Raw genomic sequence first — 14,257 nt, forward strand, 5'->3', positions numbered from 1 at the left:
TTACTTCAGAATTAAGAGGGTCACAAACGTTTTGTTGATGTTTCTAGGTAGAAATGTTTCTTTGCCAGTAATGTTTGTATTACCGGCAACACTGAAGTCTATTCCAGTAGCTTGCATACATGTGGTATTCTTAAATGTGTAAGATTTAGGGCATGTATGCTGAAGTGTGAAAGGCTGCTAGCTGACAATCTCCAGCTGTGATCTGTATTGCATCTTATTCTTCTTGGCAGACATAAACCTAACGTCGTTGAGTAGTGGGAGTCCCATGGGCCTCGGTGATGTCTTCTATGTTCATCCTATTGTTCATTTCTATTGGGAATTGGGACATTCTTTCATTGCTGGGCCAACATAGAAGTTGAATGGAGGGTTGTAAAAGCAGCTTTTTGATCTAAACTTTGTAATTAACCACAAGAGTCTTTTGGTTTTTTGAAGAGCATTGAGTGTTATTTTTGCTTTGCCTTTCATCCGCCGGTGTTTGAGACAGGGGAATCTCCATTATCTGGCCAGCTGTCTCAAAGTTTTGGCTCTCTTTTGAATTGAGTATGTTTTCAGTACGCTGAGGGAACGGTCCACCTTTTACTACAGTGATAAAACACCTGTAGAACTAAAGAAGAAGAAAAATTGAAAAACTGAAATTCAGGAGAGCGTATGCTAAGAACATAGTCTCGAGCAGCCCCTTAAGGATCACGTCACACAAACCTGAGAGAGGAATAATAAACTTCATATTATTACTAGCTCCCTGCACTTTATCCTGTGCATAATAAATCTGAGGAACTGGCCGAGAAGCCTGTTAATGTAACCCACTCGTCAATGTGTATTACAGGTCCCACTCCATGTGCCACCCACTGAGAACACAACTGTGTTACAGTCCCCCACTTACATAGCCCATCTTTTTAACTCAAGATGTAGAGCCCCATGATTTTAGCTCTGGAAGTCCCCAGTTTAGTCCCTACTGTCAGCCAATATGAGGGCCGTCCCCTTTTTAATCACAGCTTTGCTACCCAAATCAGCTGACAAAATGTGGACTGTTTCAAAACCAACACCCTCCAGAGTGCAGGAGGTGATGGGGTAATGAAACCGGCTATAAAAGGGAAAGAGGAGTCACTGTGGAGGAACAATACGCCACTACACACAATGGAAAACCAAATGCAGACCCCAAGACAATCCCTGCCTCCCTACTAGAATTTTTCAACTTTGCTCATAGATATACAGCTTTAAGGATGGATTTCCCTTTATTTTGACTGATCTTCTGTTCAGACTTCATTATCAAGCTATAGCTTAGCTCCACATGAAGCACAAGGAGAGAATATAGGTTGCTTGTTTTTAGGATCTACTTCCTTCAAGAGGAACTCTTCATAAACATAGAACTGAGCAGATCCTACTGCATCCCATTCACTAGGCTTCTGACTCTGATGCAAGGGTTGAAGATCCCCTTTCAAAAGAACCTCACCCCTCTTTTAACAGCAATCCCCGTGGTCTAGGAAATGTGGCAGGCTTTGGTTGAAGTATTACATATTTGACACAAATAAAGATGATAGCAACAAGAATGGGCCGTTTGCTGAAGAAAAAGAAACCCACATACAAAACCACCCAAACCAAATTAAAACCAAAGAGACCAGTTTACTTTAGTAATAGAACCTCATCACTAACACTGAATTTAGGCTACAAGTCAGGATGCCAGCTCAGAATTTGGTTGACCCTTGACCAGAACTTTGTTAATGTAATCAAAGAAGGTGCCTAAAGAAAGCCCTGTATGAAAGAGAACATTGATGTAAGGACAAGAAGAGCTAGGGCTGGAAAATGTCACCATTCCAGAGAAGCACAAGTTACAAATCTATCACTGCCAACTTTTATCACTTTTCTAAGGAAGCCCAGCTATAAGACTGGGTGTTGTAATGGTCCACTAGAAAGGGACTGAGACACCCCAACTCATTTCAGACAGGTCCCCATACAAAGTTGTTACATATATTTTAACAATAGCACTTACTGATCACAAATCTAATATGAAGGAGCAATTGTATTCCAGAATAAATACAAACAACGTGAAATTCTTACCTGTTTGTTCAAGAGCACACAGAGAACAGGATTAACAAATGTGCTAGTCTTTGCCAAAATGGATGGGACAATGCTTACTGTTGGAGTGATTATTCCTGGCTTGCCAAATATTGCAATCAAAGATACTATCCCATATGGCATCCAGCAGAGGAGGTAGCAGGTAACCATGGATACCACCATAAAAAGTATGTGGCGTTCCCTCTTCTGAACCATTGTCATATTAAACTGAGAAACCTGCTAAAATAAAGTAGTTTTATGAAACTCAGGAGTGGGGGTTATTTCAGTCCTAAATTTAACAAGTTTATAGATGCTGAAGGATTATGTGACACATGCAAATGATTTTGTCATGTAACTATCCTGATATTTGCAATGGCACAGCTATTCTGTCACTAATATTCCTACTCATATGAGGAACACAAAATTTTTTGTATAAAAGAAGTCCATTTATCTGTGCCATTTTTTCCTTATCCCAGGGTGTAACAAGCCAAGAACATATACATCCAAATTTAGCACAGAATACATGTAAACAGTGACCTCTACTGGAATAGGATAAGCCTGTTTTGGTGTACAATTTTGCTCTAAATACCTGAACTATCTCTTTGGCTAAATGCATAGGGAACCTGCTTTGGCAGTACAGGTTCTAAGTGCAAATCCTATTAGGGTTATATATGGCTGGAGAAGGGCCAAATTTGGATATCATTTGTTACAGGCGTATTTCAATATCTCTCTAGGACTGTCTTGAAAAAACATATTCAATGAATTAGACCCTTTGGCTTCAAAGGAACTATTCACATCAGCATGGGTTTGCAAGACTGGGTCCATTGACTTCAAAAGAGCTGCACTGATTTATACCAGCTGAAGATCTGCCCATTGTGTTTGTTTAGTGTTTCCTGTTAATTCCAACTCTGTGTGAGCTCAATAATGGCAAGACCCTTCCATCCAAATGGGATGTTGTGCGGCCATCAAGGCTCTGACTTACATAACAGTGCTGATGGCATCTGGAAACATTTCTGTGTTAATGCCTAACAAGAGCTTTTCTGCACCCAGCATCCCCCCCTTAAATTAGACTTATTAAGATGCTAGCTTTGAAAGGGACTAGCCAAATCTGAAGGATTACTAACGCATAGATTTAGCTTAATAGATCTGGCTTGGATAGCTGCCCACTGCCCTTGTGTAACTGTCAAATGCACAGTTTTCCTCTTTTTCTACACTTAGGTCAACCTACCACTTTGCTTAAACAATGAAGATCTGCGCATTCCAGTTTGCAGATGAACAGAGCAGCTATCAGCTAGATTATGGTATCAGTTTGGAAATGTATTGCTAACTAGGTAGCTGTGTGCACCATTTTATTGCATGTTAATAAATAAATCAATAGCTCACATTTACATATTCAAAGCAGTGAACAAATATCATTCAATCCCCACAAATCCTTATGACATGGGAAAGAAAGTACAATAGGGTGAGGCAGTTGTCATTGAAAGTCAGTGGAACTCAGACACCTAAGTGCTATTTGTGACTTGGAATGTCTACCCCATTATCCCCACTCGAGAGATGGGTGAACACAGAATTTTTAAGATTTGATTAAGGTGGCAGGGAAGGTACATTTCAGAGCTGGGATTAGGCTTTAGCAGCTCTTGGAGCCTCCTCCTGAATTCTAACCAAACAGATCGCACTGCCTCTCTGATGCCATCATGTGAATTATATAAAACTGAGTTGTGATTGGCTGAGCCAGGCCAATGACAGTAGTTAATGAACATTACTAGAGTACAGTTTAGAACTGTTAAATAGGTGACCTCATCACACAGATGAGCAAAAATATAGTTTACTATGCCCAGCACATTCAAAAACAAATACAAAGAAATATCACAAATAAGCATTCTAGCCCATTTTTTGTCCTGTCTTTCCTTAGCATCACATACACCATCAATTTTTAGACAGCACTTTCCAGTGGAGTCTCCCATCCCACTGCTGTTCCTCCACATCAGCCTATATATACAACTTCATCTTCAGTGAATTAAACATGCATAAAATAAAAGACAGGTTAGCTTAGAGGATTTCTGTGAATTTGTGTTCTCTTTTTGAGCGTTCTGCTAGGAATGTGTGAACTACTGGTGTTCATATCACGTCTCTAGTTCTTTGCACATTTTAAAAGCCATGGGGAATGATTTCTTACATAACTGTCTGCCACTGGAACTCAAAGCAACACCACAATTCAAGATGCTAAAAATACCTCCATGATTCATTCATAAAATGATTCCAGAGGTAAGTGTCCTCGAGAAAGAGGCCAGAATTCTACATATGTAGTGAGACACTTTGTCCAGGTTGCATAATCTTTTAGGGATGCATTTTCCAATATTACTGAAGAGTTCTTGTATTTCTCACAAGCCAGTTCAACAGTGTAGCACCTCGATACATTTAGTAATAACAAATTCCTGAAGTATTCATAAAGTCAGCCTAGCAGCTCTGGGTCATGACTAAAACAGAGGCATCAAAATACATGTATTTGTGAATCGATCGATGATCTAACATCATTTCTAAACTGCTATGGATCTGACTTGTTGTATGTTAGGTCCTAATCCAATACACCTGTCCCGCACTGAGGATATGTCCTTGTAGAGTCAGATTTAGTGTAAATGCCAGGAGGAGCTGCATGAGGCAGTGTGTCATATGCAGGTGACACTTCTGAAATCAGAGGTTGACAGACACATCTGATTTTTAAAAATGCATTCTTCTTATTTTAGTACTCTGGCAAAGTGTTTTATACCGAGCTCTTCAACTGAGCCCTGATTGTAGCCCCTGCTCAGCCCCTCCTTTTAGCAAACAAAAAATGTTGCTCCAGGGAAGTAAATACTATCAGTCAAACCAGCAACTGGATGTAGATCCAGAGCTGTCAGTAGATGCATGTAGGTGCTACACAACATGCCAAGTACTTGTAATACACCTGTCACCATGGTATCTGTGCACTGATGTCATGCATAGTACAATACTTAGCAACACTAGCGCCTGATCCAAAACTTACTGAAGTCACTAGATACTTGTCACGTGGACTTCAGTGAGTTTTAGATCAGGCCTCATATGAGATAAACATGGTTTATCATCCTGAACTCTATATCTTATGGCATTTGTTGGCCTATGTTATAGCCTTAAACATAGATTTGTGTGTAAAGGAAGTTTAAATAAATTGCTATGTCAAGGTGTTTGGGAGCTGCCATGTTAGACTGACTTGTTAATTACAGTTTATGTAATTACACCAGGATTAGGAGCCCAGTTCTGTGTTGTCTTACACCCTATGCAACTCTATTCAAGTAAATGCAGAATTTAGCTCATTGACTTTTTAAAGAAGCCGATAACTGAGTACTCTCTTTTGGAGCCGTTACTGTGTATATTCATAGAAATATAGAGCTGGAAGAGACCTCAAGAGGCCATCAAGTCCAGCCCCCTATCCTGTGGCAGGACCTTGTATTGTATAAGTACTAAGAAACAAAAGGACATTAAAGTCCCTTACTGATGTATGTGTTTGTGTGCACATACAGTGCTAACAAAATATTAACTATGCACACATGTAACAGCACTTGGCTTTTATACAGTGGTCTCATCTGTAGATCTCAAAGAACTTTACCAAGGATCAGTATTGCCAATCCCAAACTTTCAAAAATCATAAATCAAACTCCCCAAAAAATCATGGGATTGTTAAAAATAATACAGTTGGGATTCTTTTTATTTGTCTTCTGGTTTTTGAGCCATTATGGTTCAAGTTTTCAAGATATTCTCTGAAACCATGAGGTAGAAACCTACTTTTAAAAAAATGAAAGCTGAGATTCTCCTGTTACAACATGACTCCATGAGCTGAGGCTTTAAGAAAGCCACCAAATATTGCAAGACTGCAATTTTATCATGAGAGTTGGCGACACTGAATTCCCATTTTAAAGATGGGGGAAACAGAAGAGTCAAATGCAGTAAAATACATCTGGATATAACAATACCAGTCCCATACTGCTTCTGGAGGCACCACTTTCTGCTGATCACTTTTTGCTGTGCACTCTTCAAAGCAGGGACTGTCTCCCCACTAACTTTGAAAAGCTCCTAGCACATATAACTTGCCCTAGTGAACAGAGTCATTCACAGCTTTGTGAAAATAAAATCCCTACTTTTAACACTGCACATGTGCTCACTCAATTACAGCTACTTATGACCAGAGCCTTGAATTGTCCAAAGCATGTCACAGTAGACTGTTGCACATGTAATAACATGTTGCCTGATGTGCAACAATGCAATCCACTAGGTCCTGTGAACAGCAAATACCTGAGCTACCCAGTACCTAGGAGCACCTGGCTACTGCAGCAAGAAATGTGTTAACTACATAATAATAGTCATTACCCTCACTTTCCATAATCTGGTAGATATTTGTTGTGTTCTATACAGTCTTTATTGCTAGCTCTCCCATCTGTGCTCCAGAGATACACAGCAGTTTCCCTGACCAGTTAAACTGGATTTAGAGCTGTGTTGAGTCTAGGAGCAGACAGTGAATCTAGACCAATAGCTGCAAACCACAACTAAAGTAGATTGAGGCTGACTCAGACTATGGGCTCTTTGGCACGGGGATCATCTTTCTATTACATTTATTTACATAAAGGAGCGTGCCATTCCCTGATGGAGCCTCCCAGAACTACCACAATAAGTTCAGCATTTGGCATCACTGTCAAAACACCCATTGACTTCAGTGGGAGCAGGATCATAGCTCCCCGCGTATTGCTTTATGGCAGATTTCATTCCTGATAGGCAGACATGGATATCACATGTCCTGCAACAGGCAGAACTCTAAGAATATCCCCATTCAGTACAGAGAAAAGAAGAATGCAGTTACAACCACCATATGTTAGAGCAGCTAGAGAAGATACTTACCATTTGGATTGCTCTCAGTATTTTCCCATAACAATAGATCATTGTCAGAAGAGGCAATATAAGGCAGAAGATAAAGAGGCATATGATGTAAGAGATATTGTTAGGAGACCTGGAGTGCCTTGCTACTGAGCATGTGGTGCCTGGGCCTTACAAAGGAGGCAAAGTTCAAAACAAGGAGTATAACCAAGACCCTGCAATAAAGAGCCAGGATTTCTGGTAGCTGGACACGTTCACTTTCATGCGCCTCCTGAGCACTGTGATGTAGCGTTCGTACGAGAGGATGGAAAGGGAAATCAGAGAGACAATGCCTGCAGGGAAAGAGATGGGCATGATGTTAGTGAGTCAGAAAGATGAAGGGGGTTATTCCCATGGAGTCAAGTCTTGCAGCCCTTACTCAGTCATGACTCCCACTGCAGGTACATGTCAACTCTTGCTGACTTTGGCCCTGCAGGATTCTCCCCATGAGTCTGTCTGAGCTACTGCTCAGTATAGGCACAGTTGGCTTTTCCAGATTCTCCCACTGGGAGAGAAGCAAGCACACAGGGTAGGGATAGATGGAAAGTGCACAGATTCTGACCTGCCAGCCAGTTGAAACCCTTGGGTCCGGTCCTGATGCCCTTCCTCTCATGAGTACTCACTTCTCACTGAAGGGAACAGCTGCAGGATCAGGCATTTGAAATGGTCGTGCAATAAATCTGAGATTTTTAATTTCAAACAAATATCCTGCTGCGAGAGCGAAAAAAACAAAAAAAAAAACCCCTATCAGAATGGCTGCAGTAAAATGCATCTGGATATAAAAATATCAGTCCCCAGCTGCTCCTGGCAGCACCACTTTCTGCTGATCGCTTGTTTATTTCTGTTGACAGACCATGGGGCTGATCCTGCCTCCACAGAGGTCAATGTGAAACTCCCACTGACTACAGAACAGCAGTTCTCAAACTGTGGGTCGGGACCCCAAAGTGGGTCACTGGCTTAGACTTGCTGGGGTCCGGAGCTAAAGCTAAAGCCCAAACCAGAGGGCTTCAGCCCCGGTTGGCAGGGCTAAGGTTTCAGGCACCCTGCCTGGGGCTGAAGCCCTTGGGCTTGGGCTTTGGCCCCCCAGCCTGGGGCAGTGGGGCTTTGGCTTTGCCCTGCCCACACCTGGGGTGGTGGAGTGTGGGTGGACTCAAGCTTCAGTCCCCCCTCCTGGGGTCCTGTAGTAATTTTTGTTGTCAGAAGGCGGTTGCAGTGTAATGAAGTTTGAGAACCCCTGCTGTAGACCATCACCCATATTGACCATCTCTGCATTGTTCCCATGTGTTTGTTTTAGCTATAAAATCCCAAATCTGCATAACTCATAGCTATATTAGTGGTCACAGTTATTACAGCTTATCTATATGAGGAAATTGACCCAAATAGCTATTGCAGATAGCTCCCCATGTGGATACTCTATTCCAGAATAATTGCTTTGCTTTGGAAGCACGCTAATTTGTCTTAAATAAAGTGATTTATTCCAGAATATAGTATCCCCTTGGGGAGCAACCACAAAACAGCCATTCTGGTCTATTTCCCCATGTAAACAAACCCTAAGTAAAGGGGGAAACTGTGCTAGCTTTGGTACCACTAGGTGGTAGCTATTAGCAAATGCTGCCATTTTTAATGCAGGCCTCTGTAAGAGAGCTGGGTGGAGAAAAGTAATTCAGTTTCACAGAGGATTTTGATATTTGGTAGATGGCATGGAAGGACTCTTCCAACAGCTGGAGTGAATGTGAAGTATCAGGGAACTAGGTCAAAGGTGAATGAGTCTGGGTGAAGTGATAAGGGTTAATGGGTGATTGCCGGGAGGAAAGGGGGCTGGAGTGCACAGAAGTGTGAGAGCCATGTGCTAGTCTCCCCTGTAGGCACTTACGCAATACAAATAAATATCAATATTAGTAAGTGTGATTGGCCTGTGAGCCAGTGATAACAGTAAATTACAGGCAGAAGAATCTGGTGCCTGCTTAGCCCTTCATTTGTGCCCATAATCCATACTGACGTCAACTGACAGGATGAGTGGGCTCCAGTTATATACATTTAGTCGAGGCGGCCCTAAAACTCCTTGGTCACCTAAAACTCGGAACATCTATAGATGATGTGTCTAGCAAAGCATTGCCAGGATAACATGCATGGTAGAATTTTTTGTTAAAGCAAAGAGCATTCTTCCTGCTTGTTTTAAGTTCAAAAGACGCAGGTCTTAAAACTTAAAACTTCCCAAAAACAACTCCTCTTTGAGCAAGACCAGGCATATACAGTTTCATCCCATAAGGAACTCTACTGGGCAAGCGACAGATAAGCGGAAAGAGCCCTCTCTTGATGATGGAGGTAAAGTTTCACACCTCTGCCACTCAACAATGCTGGAGAAGTGCCCAGAACTATGGTCCGACATGCAAGGATTTAAAAGAAACCTTGTAGACAATGGTGATTTACTAAAACCCATAGCAACCAGACTCTTCTTTGGAAACCAACACACAGGGCACACTCAGCAACACCGGCCTTCCACTTCACCTTCTCCATCCCCAAACCACAGGCAACCAAGACAGTTTGTTCTCTGTTATTAATCAGACCCTCCACAAAACACTAGAGGCAACACTTCCAAGGTTAGGTGCCTTCAGTCCCTCTCCTACACCCATATGTAAAAGAGGCTTGATATGCAGAGGTGTTGCACACTTACAAACTGCCCTGAAATTCAAAGGAGTTCTGCATGCTGGGCATCTCTGAAACATCAGCCCAAACTTTTATTTAGATGCCTAATTATGGATTTAGGAACCCAAATGTAGACACTCTTGTTTGAAAATCTTGGCCTAGAAGACAGAATAATCCAGCACTAGCAAGAGGGCCTAGTTGTCTTGTCCTAACAGGTCTCTGGGGCCAGGTTTTCCAGTGGGTGGAAGCACACACTGCTTTCCCTGCCAGTCTGTATATTTCTGCTCTGACTCGGGAGGTGGCTGCATGCAAGGTGGGGATCCTTACCCCAAGGAACCCAGGGCCTCTGTCCCCATCAGCACTGTGCTGCCAGCGCCCTAGAAGAGGAAGTGTGACTCAGCCCGGGCACTGCCCCTGTGGGCTGCGGCAGGGCTGTTTCCTCCTCTCGGTACTAGCGGGAGCTGGGCAGCCACACCTACCAAAGAGGGCGTTGGCGAAGCCGTACCAGCAGGTTGTTCAGGCAGCCCAGCACCAGGATGATGCCCAGACACACGGTCACCAGCTGTGCCCCATGCGCCCCAGGCCCCCAGCCACCCAGCCCAGCGGCGGCCCCTCCAAGCTCAGGTTGCCGGAACCCCAAACCCGGTTGGGGTTAGTGAGGTTGAGGCTCCGCTCTGCCAGGACCGGCCTCATGTCTGTGGCGCTGCCTGCTCCCCCCTGCGCCCTTCTCCCTTGCGTGGGAGTCTGGTACAGCCGCGCCCTCTTCCTCTAGCGCCCTGTACCCTTCTCCATCATGCGGGGGGGGGTCTGGTACCACTGCACCTTCTTCCCTTAGCGCCCTGCGCCTTTTTTCATTGCGCGGGGGGGGGTCTGGTACAGCTGCGCCTTCTTCCCTTAGCGCCCTGCGCCCTTTTTCATTGCGCAGGGGGGAGTCTGGTACAGCTGTGCCTTCTTCTCTTAGCGCCCTGCGCCCTTTTTCATTGCGCGGGGGGGGGTCCGGTACAGCTGCACCTTCTTCCCTCAGCGCCCTGTGCCCTTCTCCATTGCGCGGGGGAAGGGGTCTGGTAGAGCTGCGCCTTCTTCCCTTAGCGCCCTGCGCCCTTCTCCATTGTGCGGGGGTCTGGTACAGCTGCACCTTCTCCCCTCAGCGCCCTGCACCCTTCTCCATTGCGTGGGGGTCTGGTACAGCTGCGCCCTCTTCCTCTAGCGCCCTGCACTCTTCTCCATTGCGCGGGGGGGGGGGGTCTGGTACAGCTGTGCCTTCTTCCCTCAGCGCCCTGCGCCCTTCTCCATTGCATGGGGGGGTCTGGTAGAGCTGCGCCTTCTTCCCTCAGCGCCCTGCGCCCTTCTCCATTGCACGAGGGTCTGGTACAGCTGCGCCTTCTTCCCTCAGCGCCCTGCGCCCTTCTCCATTGCACGAGGGTCTGGTACAGCTGCACCTTCTTCCCTCAGCGCCCTGCGCCCTTCTCCATTGCACGGGGGTCTGGTAGAGCTGCGCCTTCTTCCCTTAGCACCCTGCGCCCTTCTCCATTGCGCCAGGGTCTGGTACAGCTGCGCCCTCTTCCTCTAGCGCCCTGCGCCCTTCTCCATTGCGCAGGGAGGGCCTGGTAGAGCTGCGCCTTCTTCCCTCAGCGCCCTGAGCCCTTCTCCATTGCGCAGGGGTCTGGTACAACTGCGCCTTCTTCCCTTAGCGCCCTGCCCCCTTCTCCATTGCGCGGGATGGTCTGGTACAGCTGCGCCTTCTACCTCAAGCACACTGCGCCCTTCTCCATTGCGCGGGGGGGTCCGGTAAAGTTGCGCCCTCTTCTTCTAGCACCCTGCGCCCTTCTTCGCTGCGCCAACGAGGAAGGCTGCAGCTCGCCACCTCTAGCCTACAAGGCAGTCAGGTAATCATAGACTCATAGACTCATAGGTCAGAAGGGACCAATATGATCATCTAGTCTGACCTCCTGCACAAGGCAGGCCACAGAACCCTACCCATCCACTTTTATACAACCCCTAATCCAGGACTGAGTTATTGAAATCCTCAAAACTGGTTTGAAGACTTCAAACTGCAGAGAATCCACCAGCAAGCGACCCATGCCCCACGCTGCAGAGGAAGGCGAAAAACCTCCAGGGCCCCTGCCAATCCGCCCTGGAGGAAAATTCCTTCCCGACCCCAAATATGGTGATCAGCTAAACCCTGAGCATGTGGGCAAGACTCACCAGCCAGCACCCAAGAAGGAATTCTCTGCAGTAACTCAGTTCCCATCCCATCCAACATCTCCCCGCAGACCATTGAGCAGACTTATCTGGTGATAATCCAAGATCAATTGCCCAAATTAAACTATCCTATCATAACATCCCCTCCATATACTTATCAAGCTTAGTCTTGAAGCCAGATAAGTCTTTTGCCCCCACTACTTCCCTCGGAAGGCTGTTCCAAAACTTCACTCCCCTAATGGTTAGAAACCTTCGTCTAATTTCAAGTCTAAACTTCCTAATATCCAGTTTGTACCCATTCGTCCTCGTGCCTACATTAGAACTAAACTTAAATAATTCCTCTCCCTCCCTAACGTTAACGCCCCTGATATATTTATATAGAGCAAGCATATCCCCCCGCAGCCTTCTTTTGGCCAGGCTAAACAAGCCAAGCTCTTTGAGTCTCCTTTCATAAGGCAGGTTTTCCATTCCAGGGCTCATGTTAGTTTCTTAGCATGATCACACACTGAATTCAGTTCTTGGAAAGTCTGCCTGCTTAAAGGTTGTAAGCACTTATAAACATGCCCTCATTCACACTGAGCCAGGCCACTGTTTCACTTCAGCCTGAGGAGGGCATGTTCACAGTGGGGCTGCATCAGGGGGAGCAACCATAGGAAATACACCAGCCCCCAGTGTGTGGTGTTCACTTATCCCCAGGAAATGGTCATTGTCAGATCCCTTTATTGCCATTGTCCCAAAGGTGTCTGAGAAGGCTACGCTTTCCCTCCATCATTAAAATGATGATCACTGTCTAGGAGCTGACCTCTGGGTGACATCTGATGTGTATACTTTTGAAAGCAGTGTTTGATCGTTTAGCCATTCTTATTGTAACCCAATTGTACCTGCTGCTTCAAAAGCAAAGCGTTTTGAGAGCAAAGAGATCTCCAGAGAAAAGTACCGAGCAGCAGGTGAACATCTTGCTGTGTTACACCTGTGCAGATCTTGGCTGCAGGTGCTTTAATTACAAAAAGCAGTGAGTAAAAGAAACAGATGAGAAGAGTAGGAGGAAAAAAGAAGAATGAGATACATGTGGTTAGAAAGAGCTGATTTAGACACTAATCACTTCAATAGAGCTAATAGCAATGAGGGGGAGGGAGAGAAAGGACAAATAAAGCCCAGGAGTGATGGTAGAGAAGGGCTGGTCTTGTGCCTAAGGCATGTGGCTGTGAGTTAAGAGATTTCCTTCCTGGTTCTGTTACAGACTTTCTGGGTTACTTGCAAGTCACTTCATTGCTGTGGCCCGACATTGTCAGGACAGGACTGTTTGGGAGAGAAACTGCAAGTAGCATTGTGGAGATTCCCTTGCATTGTTCTGTCAGCGAGGGAGGAGGTGGCCTTCTGCAAGAAAGTCATTCCTAAATCTGGCCAATCCCCGCTATCTACAAAACACCAGTGTCAGCTCTGGTTATTATTCCATTTGACCTACTGCAGTCTTCCTGCTCTCAACTAGGCCAGTAATCTGCACCTGTTCAGAGACCTGGCATTCAGTTAGTTTGATGTTGCTAAATCCCTTGTTTGTTTCCCCCTCACCCCTGGTGTTCAGATTAGTAGATTTAGCAGCGATTTCCTTGGTGTTGTTTATCACAGTTGGGATGGTTTCCACAGCAGAAAGTATCTTCTTTGGAGTTAATTGGCTCCTGCGATGCTGGGACAGAGAACTCCTCCAGCTGAGGGTTGGTAGGTACAGCTGCCTGTAGGGTGTCCCTCAGTTTGAAGAAGATCCAATGATGTAAGAGAGAATGGTAACACCACATTCCACGTCTCTGGGGGTTCTAATGGTCTATTTGCTTTCTATTGTCTAGTTGAGGAAGCAAGAGCTCCTGATTCACTCAGCTCCCTGTTCCAGCCCTGTCCTTGCACTTCAAATTTTAACCGATTTTGTAATTGATCATTGGTGGCAATGATTTTAAACATAGTTTGTGTCTACATGCAACTCTGTGTGTTTAAAAAACCATGAGATTGGCTTAAACATTAGGAGACTTTAAATAATACATCTTGGGTTAGGATTATTTGCCTTCTGGTTTTGTACCTCTAGAATTCACTTTTTCAAACTTTTCTTCCCAGCTATGAAGGTAGGCAATGCTTTTATTTAAACAAAAAAAAAAAGCAAAGTTTTCCCATAATAACTTATGCTCTTAGGGGCAGGGATCATTTTTTTGGTCTGTTTGGGCAAGTGGGGGCCTAGTACAGTGGGGTCCTGATGTTAATGCAATATGAATAATTAATAATAATCTAATTCCAGGAGCTGGGGCTTTAAGAAAAACATATATCTGGAGCCCTTGTGATCAAATCAGGAAAGTGGTGACACCAGGTGCTGATCCTGCCATGGACTGTGCTTGCGTGCCATCAAGTGGTCAGTTGCAGGTTCAGGACTTGATTAATATCTATAGCATCAAGC

The 14,257-nt window shown here is 44.9% G+C and overlaps 1 pseudogene; it reads right to left on the bottom strand.

Annotated features, from left to right (window-relative positions):
- Positions 1–388: 388 nt before the first annotated feature.
- Positions 389–10,311, bottom strand: LOC115657039 (annotated as a pseudogene).
- Between the last annotated feature and the right edge of the window lie 3,946 nt (positions 10,312–14,257).

The sequence above is a fragment of the Gopherus evgoodei genome, chromosome 9, assembly GCF_007399415.2.
Source record: "Gopherus evgoodei ecotype Sinaloan lineage chromosome 9, rGopEvg1_v1.p, whole genome shotgun sequence".
In the NCBI taxonomy this organism is placed as follows: Eukaryota; Metazoa; Chordata; order Testudines; family Testudinidae; genus Gopherus; species Gopherus evgoodei.